Source organism: Emys orbicularis, chromosome 1 (genome assembly GCF_028017835.1).
Source record: "Emys orbicularis isolate rEmyOrb1 chromosome 1, rEmyOrb1.hap1, whole genome shotgun sequence".
Taxonomy (NCBI): Eukaryota; Metazoa; Chordata; order Testudines; family Emydidae; genus Emys; species Emys orbicularis.
In genome coordinates, this window is record NC_088683.1 from 174886851 (window position 1) to 174904814 (window position 17964).

The window sequence follows — 17964 nt, forward strand, 5'->3', positions numbered from 1 at the left end:
TGAATCAGGGCCTTAATAAGGATCTCATTTCTAACATGAATGCTGATACAATGCTTCTAATTGCATTAAAAAGACTCATGTACAATCCTGTTTATCCAGAGAGTTCTGGGACATAAGCAGTGTCCTGATGAAGAGAAGGGAATAACTGATGAATGCCCTGGCATTTGAGGACAGAAGCAGGATATGGTTAAATACCATAGTTCTGATTAAGTAGGGTACAGTTTAACAGGTCTGTACTGCATATAAAATACCTGGCTCTTAAAGAGGCTGCTATGTAGAGGCTATGAAGATTTTAAGGCTGTTTTAAAAGGGGGTTGCGCCCTGATTTTAAGTGTAAATGCTGATCACAGGGCCCAGACTGACAGCCTGGAGTCTGATGTCCTATATCCACAGAATAGGTACAGCCTGGGTAGTGGCGGTGTGGGTTACACATGTGTCACAGTAATGACCTGAGGGGGCCATCTTTTCAGGAGAGAGGCTCAACAAAGTATAATATTAAATGTCCTTTAAAAATGAATCCCAGGGGTTTATTCTTTTTTTATCTGTTTTTAAAATATTTTGTCTTCCACAGCTGACCTAGCCCTTACTAGATCTAAATTCTGTTCCATCCTGGTGAGCTAAGGGGAGGTCATAACAAGGGAAATGGGGGTGGAGCTGTAAAAAACTTGGTTAGTGTTTAAGCCTGCTATGTAAATAGAATTGACCTGGCTCCTTTTCCTCTTGCCCCAAGCAGTGTTTTTTTTCCCCTGAGGTAGAAGCTTGCTAGTCTAATCACCTCTCTCCCACTAGTACACAAAGAAGAGAATGGGCAGAAGAAGGCAACGATACTAATGGGCTTGCTTATTAAAAACATATAATGAGATTTGATTCTCCTGCACAGTAAATATGTTTTAATAATTAATTGCTGGGGTTTTTAACACATTGTGAATGATAAAAGTTTATTAGGATAGCTATTCCATATTATATGGCTGTTGATTGTATTAAAACCAAATTAGTTTAAGCATTACCTTCCCCAATTAAAAGAGTTTGTGCTAAATGTCTTTTAGGCCCCAGTTCAGCAAAAGACACAAGCATGTGCTTAAATTTAAGCAAGTGCATTAGTGTTTAGCTGCATTTGGAGCTGGGAATAATTTCCATATTTTATTTTGTTTTTAGTTTTGGATTGTGGGCATCAATGCATACGTTTTTCTAGCATTTAAAACAAAATAGTTATTTGTTTCATCCATCTAATACCAAACCCATGCACAGAATTCTTCTGTGACCCCTACATACCAAAGTATTCAGAAACTAGTTGCTACAGTTCAGGGGTGAGTTGCACCTGTGAGCTCTCTCTGTTCCTCTGCGGGCACTTTTTCCAAGTGAGAGGCCTATATCTCAGAGATTGGAACCCCATGGTTCACCCCACCTGAGACTGGATCATCAAGTTACAGCACTCCCTGTTTACTAACCATATTTACCTCAGCTGGCGCAACTGGGCATTGAGTCCTATTTTAGAATTCTCTCTGAGACCAATATGAGATTTCTGTGACTCAGGACAGCGTCTTCAAAAACAAGTGTGAAGTATTGGTGCATAGAAATGTGACAAGCAGAAAGAAATAAGGTTGAAACAATAACTGCCTCTATTCATCTTATCTGACCTAAACCTTATCCTTTCTTTGTCCATGTAGGTGGATTCTGCTCATCCCAGTCACCCCTTCTGAGCACGAGGCCCAGCCTGCAGCTCTCTGCAGGCCCTTTCTCTTAGTCCGAGACAACCTCTGAGTTCATGGGCAGACTTTTATTTGTCCCAAAGTTCTTCTGTCTGCCCTGGGACCCTGAGCCTTGTCCAAATTTATGCATCTTCACCAGTGGGTCAGGTTGAACTTCAAAGCAGTCGGCTCTCTGTTTTGTCCTTTAATTACTGGTGAATAGGTGATGCTTAGAAGAGTTAGTCCAGTCTTCCTGTGCAGATGCCTGCCAGGGTGTTTCTATACTGCAGCCAGAGGTATGACTGCAGCACTTCTTTGATCTAGCTAGCTGGAGTAACAATAGCAGTGAAGCACGGACTTCAGCTCAGGATAGCTGCTTGAGTACGTACCCAGGATCGCGGGTAGGGTTGAACAGTCTGTACTTCTTTAGCTTCACTTCTATTGTTACTCCAATTAGCTAGATCAAAGCAAGCTCACATAGGTCTTCATATGCTGCAATCTCACCTCCAATTACAGTGTAGACATACCCTAATTGTGTGCTGGAATTTACCCTGGTGATCACATAACCCCTGTCATAATAGCAAACAGGGACATGTAGTTTTCATAACACATTCATTATCAGTACTCTGGCAAATTTCCCTTTACTCTCTGCAGGCATGAGAGGAATAGACATATGCAACAGGAAAAAAAGCATTATGACCCTCTCCCCCCCACCCCACCCCCCAACACACAGTCCAAGTATCTAGACTGTGCCCAATGGGCTAGGTTGGAGGACTCCTCTCCCACAAGTTACTCTACAGCAGCTACCTGAGACTGTAGTAGCTCCCATGACACCTATGCCCTTGTCAATATTTAGGAATCACCTGTGGATCTACATTGCAGTAGCTCCCACCCCTCCTTCAACCCCCACTTGTGCCCTGCTCTTAGAATCCTGTTGTTGAAAGCATGCCGAAAGTCTCATGGAGCGATGTCCTGCAAATCCCTCTCTCTCTCTCTCTCTCACACACACACCCACCCAATGGAACCAACTTAATTCTGCTGCATACAGGAACCTCTAGGACTGCGGGTAGGTGTAGAAATTACCCCTGGATATAAGGATACAAATGATCGGAAATAATTTCTGTGGGAATATATTTTGCCTGATGATATTTTTTAAAAAGATATTATAGATATAAAATCATCTTTTTTATCGTTTTTAACCTTACATGTTTAAATGTGTTTGGTAATCCGCCGATGTTTGTTTCAAATAATCACTACCTTCTTACATCCAAATTACATGCATATTACTATAGATGTGCAATATAACTTATCACTCTCCTCTGTTGCATTTCTTTCTCCCTTATGTTAGGCCCCAGTTCAGCAAAGCACTTAAGCATGTGCTTAGCTTGAATCCCAATGAAGTCAGTTAAGCATGCGCTTAAGTGCTTTGCTGAATCCAGGGCCTCAGTCTGCACATATTTCATACAAGTGTCCCCCTCTGCCTAAGCAGGAGTCTGTGATACAAAAATTAAGTCAAATAATATGATTGTGTTTAAAGGGATTGGGGTTCCTGGGTCCCACTCTTTTAGTCCCCTTAATATAGTCCCTGATTCTGTAACCTTGAAAGGGGTCGCGGGTAGTGATATCAACTACTTAAATGCTCGCCTTGTGGCTTCCTGAACCTATCCTACCCGGATGGTACAGTGAAGTCTGTTGTCTCCTTGTAGGCACAGTGAATGGCCTTCCTGAGAACAGACCCCCTGAAGGTGTCCAAGGGTCTCTCTTGGGAGCTGTAAGAGTCACTGTCTGCTCTCTCAGCAACAGTCTAGAAATTCCTGCTTTTAAGACCTTATTCCACCCCTGACATGACTTACAGGGCCAGCCCACAGCAGCTTTTTAACCTCTTTACCACTGCTGTGGGGTTTATACACCCCATCACGCTTTCTTTCCCATGTGAAATCCATGTTCTTCAATTAGGTAGTCTTTTTGTGAAGTCTCTCTTTACTTGGCTGTGTATGTACTCTGTGGGCTCAGATGTTTATATCCCTTATGCCTTCTCCTGTACACGTAAGTGTCTAGTTTTGCAAACTGATGTAGAAACTGAATACGGAACAAGTGAAGTTGTGCAAGTCATATAATTTTGCCAAAGCATTGCATAACCTAATCATAATTTCCTTTCATTCACGTCCTGCTGTTCTCTCTTGATATCTGAGCATTATGTTGGTTTTTATAATTGAATCTCTAGGTTGTTTGGATATCTGTAGCCTGGAAGTGAGTTCATAGTTCTCCCAGTTTTTATCAATTCCATTATATTTGTACTTGGACTTATTATTTTTTGAGTCCAGTGTGTATTACTTTCACATGGATGAACATTTCACTCAATTACAAAGAGATGGAAAGCTTTCCAGAATTCAATGAGTGAGTCAGAAATACTTCATCCATCCCGTAACAAGTTGGTGAAGCTGGAGGCCAACAGGGTTTGATGATTCTTGTTTCATTTGTGAGAGACAATGAAAACCAAGAGTTGCATAATTGAAAATATTTCCCAAACTATAAAACTCTGAAATAGGCTTCTGACACTTCATTTTTTTTTGTCAGCTATTGAAGCTGATTAGGGATTTCTATAATTCTTCAAGTTTCATTGTCCAAAGTTTTTTGGCTGGATTTCAAGCAAAAAATGTCTCTATTATATATGTGATGGCTCAAATTTTATAATAGCATCATGGGCATAATCAGGGAGAGCACTGAACTAAATAAATATATATATAATTAAAATACAAGTGTGTAATTAAAAATACATTAAAAGCACTGCAGTGACCCCAATGTGTCATGTTAATGGGCATAGCATGGTGTCCAGGTAACATTGCACTGAACTGGGGGTGAGGAGCAGGGCTGGATTAAAAAATTTGTGGCCCTGTGCACTATGGAAACCGGGTTCCCTCCACCCTTGCTGATAGGGGGTTTACTGCCCCAGAGGAATGTGACTGGGGGGAGTGCAAGTCCTACCCCTGGGGGTGTGAGGGCTGATGAGCAAGCCGGCTGACACTCAACCCCCAGCAGTTCCTGTCCCACCGGGCTGGCCCAGGTCCCCAGTCCAGCCCATTGGCTCTCACCACAGCATGCAGGCAGGACAGAACTTGAGTGTGCCACCCCCCCGCACTCCATTCAAATTTAGCTAAGCCACCCTTCATAATTTAGTGGCAACTGGGTCTCCCTGAGATTGGAGTCTCTGTGCAAGTCAACACTGGTTAATCAGGAGAAAGCGTATTATTTGCCAATGGCAAAATTTCTTAATCTCTTTGTGCCTCATTGTCCCTGTTTCTAAAATGGAGATAGGCTAATTCATAGAACTTGTCAAACAAACTGGGGGGGTGGGGATTAGTGAAAAAAGTAACATTTTCCCCATTTTTCCCCCCAAAATTGAAAAATTTAAACTCTAAATTCTGTTAGATTTTTACATTTGCAAAATTTCCTTCAGCTCTATAGTTGATCACAAAATTTTGGAAGGGAATCCCCCCAAAATAGACATTTTTCCTTTTCTGATTTGTTCTTTTCTTTTGAATTTTGAGATTAGAAAAAATTCTACCATCCTTACCTACCTCTTGGTAATGTGCTTTGAGAGTGACAAGTGAAAAGCTAGGAACTGTACTGAAAACAATAGTTCCATGTCTCATTCATAAAATTTCCTTTCTCTCAGCTCCTCCACACAATTTGCAAATCAGAAACTATTAGCAATTTTTAATGAAGGATAGATATAATAAAACTGGTAGCGTTAATCAGCTCATATAGCTTTTTACAAGAGAGGCTACCAACATTTTCTGCTGTCTGGCTTTAACATACTCCTGCCTGCAAGACACAACATATTTTTAAACAACTACTAATAGACGCTGAAGAAAGAATGACTCTGATCTCAGGTAGGTCACTTAGGGTTTGTCCATACAAACATTTAGTTTGTTGCAAGCTGGCGTGTGAACCTACCCCACAATAGCCTGCTGCAAACTGAGTATTGACATGGACTCCACTGACATGCACTTTAGTAGCTTCTTAGTACACTTTGATCTACCCTACTTCAAAACATTAGTAGATCTAAGTGTACTAACGAGATGTTAGTGCACATCAGCAGGGTCCTAATAGACACTTACTATGTAGCAGGCTACTATGGGCAGATTTACACCCCAGCTTGCTACACATTAAATGTTTGTGTAGGCAAGTCCTAAATTAACCTTTCTGCCCATCTGTAAAATATGGATAACACATGCCTTCTTCACAGGAAGATTAATTAGTTAATATTTGCAAAGTCCTTGGAAGATGAAAAGTGTGACATGCTGGCTAAGTATCATTAGTTAGTAGGATTCAGTTTCTAAATCTGCAAACATGGCTGTTTTTACAGCACTAAATCATTACAAAATATTCTAAAGGGCTAGTAATTGCTGCAAACTTGTTCTAATTTGGTAAAGTTGAAGGGCTTCAGCAAAACCATTTGATTGAAGACCAAACTGGGGATGACTCTTGCTTTATAGATTATTATTTTTCCCCTTTACCTCTCCTGCTTGTGGCCTCCATAAATGTAACTAATTCACAGTCAGTCCTCGCGTTAAGGTAATTTTTACAGAAATAAAGCACAGGTCTTGCTCACAGAAGCTTGTGAAATGATATTTCGTTTTTGTTTTTACAAGCTGTCTTTGAATGGCTCCAAAGAGCGTGCCTTTGATATAGTAATCATCTTATCCTATTTTAAAGAGAACTAACATGTTCAAGTTTTATTTGCAGTCTGTCAAAGGCTTTCTGAAAAGTCATATAACTTAAAAAGGGGGTACTAAAATGACAACACCACCCCACAAAATGTAAAGCAGCATATATTGTCTTTTATGCACTTAACAGGTTAAAAAGATATTTAAAATTGTGGTTTATACTAATATCTAAAATAAATAATTTTCCTGGTTAACTAATCCTTATTTTATGTGGCTAAATCATAAATAAAATGTAGGTCCAAGTTCTGCTTTCAGGAACACGTGTAAATTCAGAGAAATTCTTCGGATCTCTGAAATTATTCTTCATTTGCACCAGCGGATCTGAGACCAGAAATTAGTCCTTAATATTTCAGATAAGCTGTTAAAGTAAATGTGCAGAAAAATTCTTCAATAATCTTTTGACCTTTGGTCTTGCAGGTTGCAATGTGGGGATTGGCCCCTGTGCCTGCCTGCACAGAGTCCCATTATTTTCACTGGGACTCTGTGCTGGGGAGGAGTCTGCCCATAAATTGTAATTTGCAGGAGTGGCCGTGAAGTTGCAAGTCTCCTACTATCATATATATGTCATCATAATTCCATTAATTTGCTGGTTTCGGTAATAAAAATTAGCCAATCTTGTGCAAAAAACAACATTCTTTCCTGAACAGAATTACATGACTTTGAGCCCTAAAACTATTATTTTTTATTCATAATCATAGTCCTAATTAACCTTATTGAAAAAACAGCAAAAGTGGTGTTATCTCCAGAATATGCTGTAGTGTACCGAATAGGCTTATCTCTTTACATTCCAGTGGTTCTCTGTTTAAATATTGTCCAAGTATCTAGAAAGATAATCCATTTAAGTCAGCAAATGTTACTATATCTCAAAAAAATCAACTTTTCTTAAAAAGCAAGCTTGAATCCCTTTAACATAGTCCAGCATCTTGCAAATTCAAAGGATCAAAAGAAATTCTCTCCACGATGCAACTGAGAATGTATATGAAAAGTTGGGTGAATAATTTATCATGCATACTGTTCTGTTAACAAATACACCTCTACCCCGATATAACGCTGTCCTTGGGAGCCAAAAAAAATCTTACCGTGTTATAGGTGAAACCGCGTTATATCGAAATTGCTTTGATCCACCGGAGTGCGCAGCCCAGCCCCCCCGGAGCGCTGCTTTACCGCGTTATATCGGATCGTGTTATATTGGGGTAGAGGTGTAGTTCCCAAACACCATTTAACTTTCTTGAATGTGTTATTAATTATTTGCAATTATTTCCAGGAATAATTGCTGTCAGTAATTTTTGGTGTGGAGACTATTTGTGAACAGTTTATTGCAAGTGTTGAAGCTGAAGGTGTCTTGGTTAGTTTTCATTGGACATGTAGATCACGTGGTATCATTTCAGTTCCCAGATTGGTTAAACATAACATAAATGTCCAGTCACTCACATTTACAAATTCAAAGCTTCCCATAGCTATTATCCAGTGAAATTTAATATTTCTGTGAACATTCCTTCTCGAAAAGTAGTTTGCTAGAATATTTGTAGAAACCAAACTCAGTAGGGGTAGGAAACAGAGTCAAAGAAAAAATTAAAATGAGCATTCAAGGAGAATGTTATGTAGTATGCACTTGGCTCTAGTTTTTACAACTGGCCTTACACTAAATCAGTCTCAGGCTACATCTACACTACAGGGGGGGGGGTCGATTTAAGATACGCAAATTCAGCTACGCGAATAGCGTAGCTGAATTCGACGTATCGCAGCCGACTTACCCTGCGGTGAGGACGGCGGCAAAATCGACCTCCGCGGCTTCCCGTCGACAGCTCTTACTCCCACCTTCGCTGGTGGAGTAAGAGCGTCGATTCGGGGATCGATTGTCGCGTCCTGACGGGACGCGATAAATCGATCCCCGAGAGGTCGATTTCTACCCGCCGATTCAGGCGGGTAGTGTAGACCAGGCCTCAGGCAGCCAAGCATCTTCATCCAAAGATGCCTTATTTCTGACACTAACTGGATGTTTTAGGGAGTTTTAAATCCATTTCTGACCTGCTTTAATTTTGGTCACTTGCTTCTCAAGGAATTTTAAGACTGATGAGTTGAGCAAAAACCTCCGATTTTACTTGAAGCATTCCAACCAATGCCAAATGTACTGTTGTGTTCATCAGGGAATCATACTGGGCTTGTCCAGATACCAGTAAATAATGATGATAATTTCAATCGTATTGAGATCAAAGAGATTTCTGCCCAGTTTTGCTCGTTGGCACTAACTCCCATTGTGCTTAAAGAAGGAAAAGACTCTTTGCCATGACTTTTTATTCAACAGCCCTGGGTACCAAGTCTGATGTAAATAAATTGACCCTTTTCCCCATTAAAATGCTAAATAATTAGGACTTATGTCTAGTGTATAAATAAAACATTCGTTCTCCTTTTAGTGCCTCCATTTTGACTCTGTTAATGAGATTCAAACAATAAATAAATTGGAGGTTGATTTATACCTTTCAGAATTATCAACATTGGACACAGATCAGAATGTGACCTTGTTCTTCTTCAATTGTGTCCCTCTGCATGCTCCACTTCCCCATGCGCCTTTGAGCAGAGATTTTGGTAGCTGAGCCTGTTTGGCCTGCTCGTGCACCCTACACGTCCTCATGACCTGCACTGAGGCTATAGAGGGCTTTGTGGGTTAACCGCCCTCTGGTCCTTCTCAACCGCCTTCAGCCAGAGATGGAATTTAGTGTGTGCCTGTTTGCTCTTTTTATTAGTAGTTAGTTCTTTATTAGTAGTAGATTTCTGCTGGCTGTGAGAGGGAAAAGATTCTTTGCCAGGGCACTTTAACAGTGCCTAGGTTTGGCAGAATGCCACCTAATGAGACCATAAGTATGGTCAGGAGAAGATTTCATTATGACCCCATCCAAAATTTGTACCTATGGTTTCTTCTGAGTTTCACATTAACTAAATTATTCACCTTCCAGTTTTCTTTCTTTCTTTCTTTCTCTCTAAGCCCCATCAGTCTACACAGGAATCTGCCTTCCATACACTGTATGTGAAGAGGTCTTTAGTCCTTTACTTAAATAGAACTAAGCCATTCAGGAAGACCCCTAGACTCTGTTTCTATTGCCAATAGATCTAGGGGAGCTTCTGTCTCCACACAGAGACTTTCTAAATGGATCCCTGGATGCATTATTGGCAATTGCTGTTCTGCTCAGGCTCCATCTCCCTTATGAGTGACTGCACTTTATCACAATCTACCCTAGAGTCTTACTCAAAGACATTCCAGTTGCTGAAATCTGCATGGCTGCAACATGATCCTTTTTTTCCACCCCTTTGTTTCACTCTCTGAAGTCAGATGCTGCAGTAGGTAATGCAGTTCTTTCTTCAGTGATGGACTCTATTCCAAAACTCTACTGCTAGGGAGTCACCTGAAGCAAAGTACCCACAGGGATACTTCTCAAAGAAGAAGAAGAGGTTACTCACCTTGTACAGTACTGGAGTTCTTCGAGATGTGTGTCCCCTACGGTGCTCCACTATCTTCCCTTCTTTCCACTGTTTTGGAGTTTCTTTGCTATAGAGAAGAAACTGAGGGCAGTTCGCCCATGTAGCCTTCTGTGACCTCAGTATGGGGCACAAGGATATGTAGGGTGTGTGCACGGGCTAAACGGGCACTGCTACCAAAAATCTCCAATTAAAGGCTCAGGGTGCATGCACACCTGAACTGGACAACCCACAAGGGGACACATTTTGAAAAACTCCAGTTACTGCACAAGGAGAATAACTTCTCCTCTTTTATTACTTGCTGTTTAGTGTGATTCGGAAGGGATCTATACTGTTATTCTCAACTCAGTATTCAGGGCTTTTACTGTGCAGCCCTCATTAGCATTAATGGAAATTCTAAGCTGGAAGTGCTAGAAAACAAACTGTGCAAAGCCATTGCCTGATATAGTAAGCATTAAGTCTGCCTTGAGATTCACAATACAGCCAAATGTGAGATGTGATGTCTGCATAAGGCAGGTCACAGACACAAAATGGAACAGACAGGGAGCCAGTACAACATTTTATAAGCCTTCTAATTGCACTTTTTTCTCTTTTAAAGAGGTTATAGATTGTTTTAGCAATAATGACTGGATGGTGTTAATGGGCAGACTCTCAGCCAGTCGTGAATTCCCAAGAAATACCCTACACCATGACATCAGTTGCTTAATTACATAGCTAACACTGCACTGTGTATAACAAGTTGAAAATATATTGCTGTACACAGTGGTGGTTTTGGCCTAAAACATCCAACCCTGGTAGCCAGTGTTGATCCTGCTGGGAAAGTGTAAAGTGAATTATACTGACACTGAGGTAGGTGACTTGTTGAGTCATTACTTTACCTGGATACAGTGGGTTTGGGGATGGCTCCCTGGAGAGAGATGGCCTAATGTGTGGGCTGCGCAGCTCTGAGTGAGGAACGTTAGAAGCAGCCAAGGCTGAGAAGACTTAAGCTACTCCTATTATTTTCTTTGTTAATAAAGCTAGACTCCATGTAAATAGGATGCGGACTATGTTTTCAGAGCAATTTGGAAAATGTAAAAGTAGTGTCAGGAGATTTTTGTTTTTAAGACACACTGGAAAAGGGGTATCAAAAAGGGGAAAGAGGTGGGTCAGGGAACAATAAGAATTACAGCAGCAGATCTTTCTGCAGCTTATAGCAGCAGGCCTGGGCAGCAGCACACCAGGACCAGCAAAGACTTTTCCTGAAGCAGATGTTCCAGAGGATTGTCAAACTAGAGACACTGCTCAGACTAGCATTGGGTATTGACCTTTACCTGTCCAAGGTGATGACTTATAGGTTTATCTAGTCACTTTCACTGACTCGCAGCTGTCTGCTGCAGCAGCACATCACCCCCTCTGTGGGGGACAAAGGAAGAGGATTCCTAGGCTCTGTGTTTGGTTTTTAACAAGAGAGGCACAAGCTGAATATCTGACCCTGAGCAAGATCCTGCCATCCTGGACTTCCTGGGGACCTTGGAAGAAAAGTACCAACAAGTTGTTTCAGGGTGAGCCCTTTTCTTTTGCCCAGCAGTTGGACAACTAGGCAGTGCATTGGCTCAAGCCAAAGGACTGAACTGCAGGAGAACTGATGACTGAATTATTTTAGAATAGGATTTGAATAGTCTGCTTTGGAGGATGCAGATAAGGGTACACCAGCGCCAACTATCTAAGCTGGCAAGAGGCTCTTTCATGGAGGCTAAACTGTTCGGTAAACCACCAGGGCTGTGACTGCAACCCTGACCTGACACATCATCCAAGGATCCGCTCAAGGAACATTTGGGGAGAAAACTAAAAGAGGTTGGACACTCTGAAGAGGCAGTGTCTAGGAGGACCCTTCCTGTTGTGTGTATTGTGCCTGTGGGCAATGGGGAGTGTAAATAAATCAAGGACTGTCAAATGAGGCAGTGTGACTTTGAAGAAATGCTAAGGTCAAAACCAAAAAGGACGCTCATCCAGACTCTAGGTAGGTGCAAGCAGCCCTTCCTATGGTCTGTTCTTTATGTGAGGAAAATAGTACATGCAAAAAACTGTGTCCCTCTGTAGAATGTGACAATGGGGGCAACACATGGTCTTGCTGAGACTGAGCGCTGAGACTTCAGTGTGTGTACTGCTTGTACAGATAAAGGAGGGTAATAACCAGCCCAGTGGACTCAGGGGGCATCCAAGCATTGGTGCAGGATCGCTGAATACAGCCTGAGCTACTTTGATTACCAGCAGCTATAGAAACTCCAGACACATCCTTCATCGGTAATTGCCCTGACAATGGACAGATAAGGGGGGACCTCTCTGAACTCACATGCAGGTCTGGCCAATTGTGGAGTGAGACTGAGGTTACAGTTTTAGTCTCACCTGGGCACTGAGGTTACATATTTAGTCCCTCGTAGTGAGAGGGAACCAGAGATGCCCTGGGCCTGGCTGGGTGGAGGTCTATGTAAAAGAGTCGAGTGAGGCAAGTAGTTCCATTCCCCCACCTGAATATAAAACGGGTGTGATGGCTGTCTGGAGGGCAAGGGTGTAGGGTGTAGGCTGAGCACTCCTGAGTGAGGAACCCCAGGAATAGCCAAGTCTGAGGAAAAGGTGTGAGCTGATCTTTAATATCTTGCATTTTTTTCTTGGTTAATAATGCCAAAACCCACGATGCAAAGTGGGGGGAAGAAAGCTTGTACTTGTAAAGAGTGTGAGCTGTATTTGGAAAGGAAGCTGGGAAAGATACCTGCTTGCAATTTCTAACTGGTGATCTATGTAACAACAAAGTGTACCCACTTTTGACCTCAAAAACAAGGAGGAGCAATAATCCGGTTTACTCTCAAACTAAGCAAACATGATATGAAATCTCAGAGGGAGAAGAAAATATGCCAAACAGCAAGGCAAATTTTATTTTAAGAACCATCTACTAATTTTGCCAGAGGGACACTTTAAACCAGGCATAAATAGCTGTAACTGCAAAGATTCTAGTCCTTAAGGTCCAGGGATAATTAAAGTAAACACAATGACTCCACTTCTCCTCAGTGTGACATTTATTTACTGGTCTCCTGTTGGGAAGCACATACACTCATGATTCCATTTGCTAGAGAAGATAAAACTAAAATTGCCTCACGTGCACTCTGTTTTTCTGAGGTTGGAGATAACTATGTTGACCTTATCATTAGTCCAGAATTTCAGCGCTTGAAGTTACTTACACCAGAAAGAAAGTCATTTTGCATTCAAAGCAATGTAGTGAAGGTGTCATTTCACTTTTTGTAAGAGAAAAAGGAATTATAGATGCCTGTTTTTAAATGTGAATGTATAAAGGATATTTCCAAATTTAGAAATAGGGAATTAGGTTGCATTGATTAGGTGAAAAAACAGAACATGAAATCCAGGAGGTAGTATATGGGATTTCTCTACCCAGCAGCAATATGCTATCCTTTACACAGAAGTAGTGCTTCATCCTTCTGGTGGTCTTGGCACCTGAATATTACAAATTGTTATCTCTCTCTCATTGGATAGCTGGCACACCTATCGTAGAGATTTGTACAAGCAGGGACTGAAGTTCCTTTGTCGTTTATATATTTATTTCTAGACATGATGTGCTGTGACAAAGTTCCTTGCATTGTGACAAAATCTATCTTACTGACAGCAAACCATGGTTCTCTGTGCTTATGTGCATGACACAAGAGTTAATTCCAGTGGTTAACACAATGGTCCAGTCCACTGAAAGCTGACTGCAGCAGGGCATTTTGTAGAAAGTACAATCTGGCATCTCACGGTTGAATTTGTCGCTGTATTTTTATTTATTTGGGGAAAGGGGTGTCACATGTCAGCAAATACGGGCCTCCAGCCATGTACAATGCAAGAATGAGTAGCATTGATAATTTTCTCCATGCCAGGGGATGGATAACAATTTGAAAATGTAGCGGTTGGGGTGTGGAGGTGAGGACAAAACAAAAAGAGCCTAAAAAAAAAAGACGGGGAAATGTTCTGTTTCACTTCCCCTGAGCAAACATGCAATTTCCATGATTTCTTTTTAATGACTCTGTTCTGAAGCTGGTAGGTACTGATTTATGAAAAGCTGTAAAAGATCAGGTGGAACCCTGCAGGATGTCGTTTACAGCTGCATGGATTGCAACCCATCTAATTTGTCTAGTTAAGTGTGAGCTCATGGCACACATCACCCAGCCCATAAATTTCATGTTCAGACCTTCTGTCTAGGGGCTGGGTCAGGGGGAGAAAAATGCCGATGTGTGCAGATGCTCTGAAAGCCCAGCATTCCCTTGGTGCATGGGAGGAGACATCACAGACTCTTCACAGTGAGACACAAATTCCTGTTCATTGATAAACTGTCCAGATGTCCTCTCTGAGGAGGAAAGTAACTAATTTTTGCTTGGAATCCTACAAGGAGAAAAATGATACTTTACAGTGCTGGTTAGTCTGAGGTCACTTACATAAAAATTAGGTCATATTTTTTGTCCTGGTGATACTTTGATCCAAGTAATAAACATAAAAGCTCTGTTGGGCCACTCTAATCCCTAATCCTAGGGTCCTGTTCTATTTCAGCTTGTTTATGCTCATTCTTTCTCAAAGCAATTGAGTCAGGCCCTGTTTTATTAGAGTTAAGATGAAAAAAAAAAAAAAGTAACACACAAAGTTGAATAGAGAAGAAATTTCTCCATGCTTTATCTCTAAGCACACTTCATAAATATCTTGGGATTTCAGATGCTATACCCAGAAAAGCATAAATAAAAAGTGACTCTTCATAGGACAAACAGTAGTTAGCTAGGTGTAAACCATATGGCTACTGGGTACACCCTGGGCCTGCTTGCCAAACGTGGGCATCTAACTGTTCACTGTTCAAAACTTCACTTACATAGGTGCTTAAGGGCTGCTTTTGGCATGACAGTGGGAATGTATGTGCTTAGCTTTAAAAGGCCATGTCTGCAAATTGTTTCCTTAACCCCCCCTTGCCATATGTCCCTTGTTGCTCTTTTCCCCTGCCACCAGGCCTATTGTACTGTTTTCCAGTGTCTTCTATCACTTTTATTCTCTTAGTGGAATGGTGCATGATGGTAGACAGTCAGGAAAATTCTTTTTCATCTAAGATTGTTCACAGGGGCCAGCTGGTGTAAAATGTCATGGTGCCATTGAAATCAATGGAGCGACAACCATTGACATCAGTGGAGGATCAGGCTTCAGATATCTCCCAAGCCCATTACTCTAGACAACAAACAATTGTTTGACTGCTCGGCCTTTAAAGAGAGTGTGGCCAGGCAAAACATATTGCCCTCTCTAAGAAGATACCGAGTTGCTGCTCTTGAACCTGGTTGAGAATTGAACGTGAGGCTGCAACAATTACTGCTGAAAGGCGCTGATTATCAAGACCTTTCCAGTTTCTAAGGCAGCATGTTCTGAAGCTTCTTACTGGCTTCACAGTAGTGTCCAGTGATCCAGAAAGGGAAAATCTAGTGATTTGTACCAAACATGGGTCTCCTACAGTACATTGCTGTACACTGTGCACAGTCTGGGTAATTTTATAGGTGGTGATATTTGTATTTTTCCTACAGCAGTCAAGCAGCCAGCCACAACTTCCAAAGCCTGCCTTCTGAAAGCATTTTATAATTTATAAGAGGAATCCATTTATCAAACTAATGCTAGGCAAAACCTCAAAGATGGAAGGTTTGGTTTGGACATGTAGCCAAAAGTCAAAGTGGCTTATTTGAACTTAGCAAAACTTCTTTAGTTTAAAAATTGAGGTCAGAATTGCATGCGTAAGAATTCTGGTATTTCCTAATCCCCAACAGGGTTAGACGTACCACATGAACATGCTCTTTTAGTACTTCTGATCCTGATGAAACTTAAAAGGGCAAAAGAACATGAAAATGATTAAGGCTGGGATTTTCAAACCTTAAAGAATTATTCACCCAGCTCCCACTGAAATTCACTGGAATTTGAGCACTTAAGTCCATTTGGGGTCCCTTCATAAATTCTGCCTTAAAAGTTTTTCCAAACCTCAGATTCTGTTCAAGTTTTGGGAGAACAGTGCTTGGTGGTAGGTCTTTTGAACCCAAATCAGTTCTCCCATTACAAATATTAATGAACCATGTACCCAGCTGTAACATGGCATGATCATTTAACTTTAAATCATGGCATTTGGAGCGTGTTCTCTAACCACTCTCCTTTGCTTCTGATTCCTGGTGAAGAAATTCAGATAGCCGCCTTAAGCTGGAATAATTAGATTTTGTCCAGATGAACCGCCAAGGATTAGGGCCTGAAATGACAGGGAAGTCCCAACAGCTCTTTACGCCACTTGCCTGATGTGGGTGGGCCACCTATGTAAATGCAGATGGTGTGGCCTGTCATCTGAGCACTCCTCTCCACTGCTCTTGGTGCTGGTGCAGTGAACCTCTCTGCAGTGCACATAGGATGTGGCTCTTCTGCTGGCAGGCCCACCATGTAGCCCTCACACAGAGCTTCAGTGCTGAGGATGGCTGTCTCCTGCCAGACACTAAACCAGCATATTGTCAGGCAACCTCTCTTTTTGTTATTTAAGGACCTGTTTCAGCATACTGTCCACAGCTCAGTGGAGCATATTATAGTGTATTTGTGAAACAAACACAGACACTGTTGCAGGAGTCCCGGTGCTCTTCCTGTTTTGCTAAGTGGTTCAGATGTTGTGTATCAAGAGACACATTAATTTTCACTGTCTTGTTCTGTGCTTAATACATTTCAAATGGTTTACATTGTTTGTCTCCTGTCTACAATGATAGTGAAGGTGGGGATCGGTAATAAGAGTTGGAGGAAAAGCTTCATGGTGATTTTTAGGGCCAAAACAAAACTGGGGTAATTCTGTTGGAACTTCCAGTAGAAGGAGCTCATGGTATAGCCTGTGCCCTTTTCAGGTGGGCAATAAAATTGAGTTCAGGTTATTTGTGTCCCTTAGTCTCAAGTCAGTCGCAAAAAAGGCTTCAATTCAGCAAAGCACTGAAGCACACAATAGACCTCAGTGAAAGTGAGCATGTGCTTGAAGTTAAGTGTGTGCTTTGCTGAATCAGGGCAGGCTCTCAGTAGCTGTAGGGAGGTCAAATTTGAAGCGAATACAGTAGACAGTCATTAGTAGCAACATATCAGTGCCCTTTTGCTAAGTTGCTCCTAAGCAGCTGTTGCTGTTATGGGAGTGTTGACAATTCACTGGGTCCCAGGAACGTAGGGAAATGTTGCTCGTAAGCGCCGATTGCTCTTACAAGGTTTGCTGCAAACAAGCATCTACTGTAGTGGCTCATATTCTTAGATACTATCACAGGTGGAGGAAATGGTATAATGTTAATTAGTGTTGCGACTGGGAAATAATTAATATGGACACTAAGATGTCATGGCCACCAGAAAGAGTACTGATCACATGGCTATTCAGAGGCTTTGTGTGCAGCTTAGAAAAAAGATAACAGTGCAATGAGAAAAAACAACTAGTGTCAATAGATGGGAGGCCAGACATCTGTCCACATCTGTGCACTAACGTAAGACATTACAGTGTAGTAGCAATGTTGGAAAAGAAGAGCCCCATCACCATGTATGGCTGCATTGGTAGATCATTATGAGAGCAGCAAGTATGGCCCTCTGTAATGCTACCAAATGCAGGAGTATCAGTCATCCAGCTCTTCCTGGCAGTAGAGAAGTTGGCCCAAGAAAAGATATTACCTCACCTACCTTGTCACACTTTTTATGCTTATTTTCAATAGCACATTGACTTCCCCATTGCTATTAATCCAACAACATCCTCCTGTTAGAAATCATACAGACTGAAAATGGGTTATAATAGACAAAGTAGTACACAAGTGAGCAATGTGGGACACCGCATAAGGTGGAGGTTGGAAAAGATACAACTCAGTTGGCACGCTTGCATGTGTCACACATTTTAATATTGCACTTGGTTGCTGTTCTGAATCAGTAGTTGAATTAGACTCAAAATGGAGGGGAGGCACTTCTCCGCCTTACTCTAAGCCCTGGTGTGACTGGTTCAGTGGACTGTTAATGGAATATGGGGCCTTTACTCGCCACTTCAG

General features: G+C 41.6%; 1 protein-coding gene across 2 annotated transcripts in view; it reads left to right on the top strand.

Moving 5' to 3' along the window:
- EPHA3 (EPH receptor A3) overlaps nucleotides 1-17964 on the top strand; it is a 320163-nt gene that overhangs the window by 296929 nt on the left and 5270 nt on the right. The gene's annotated exons all lie outside the window — the stretch shown is intronic.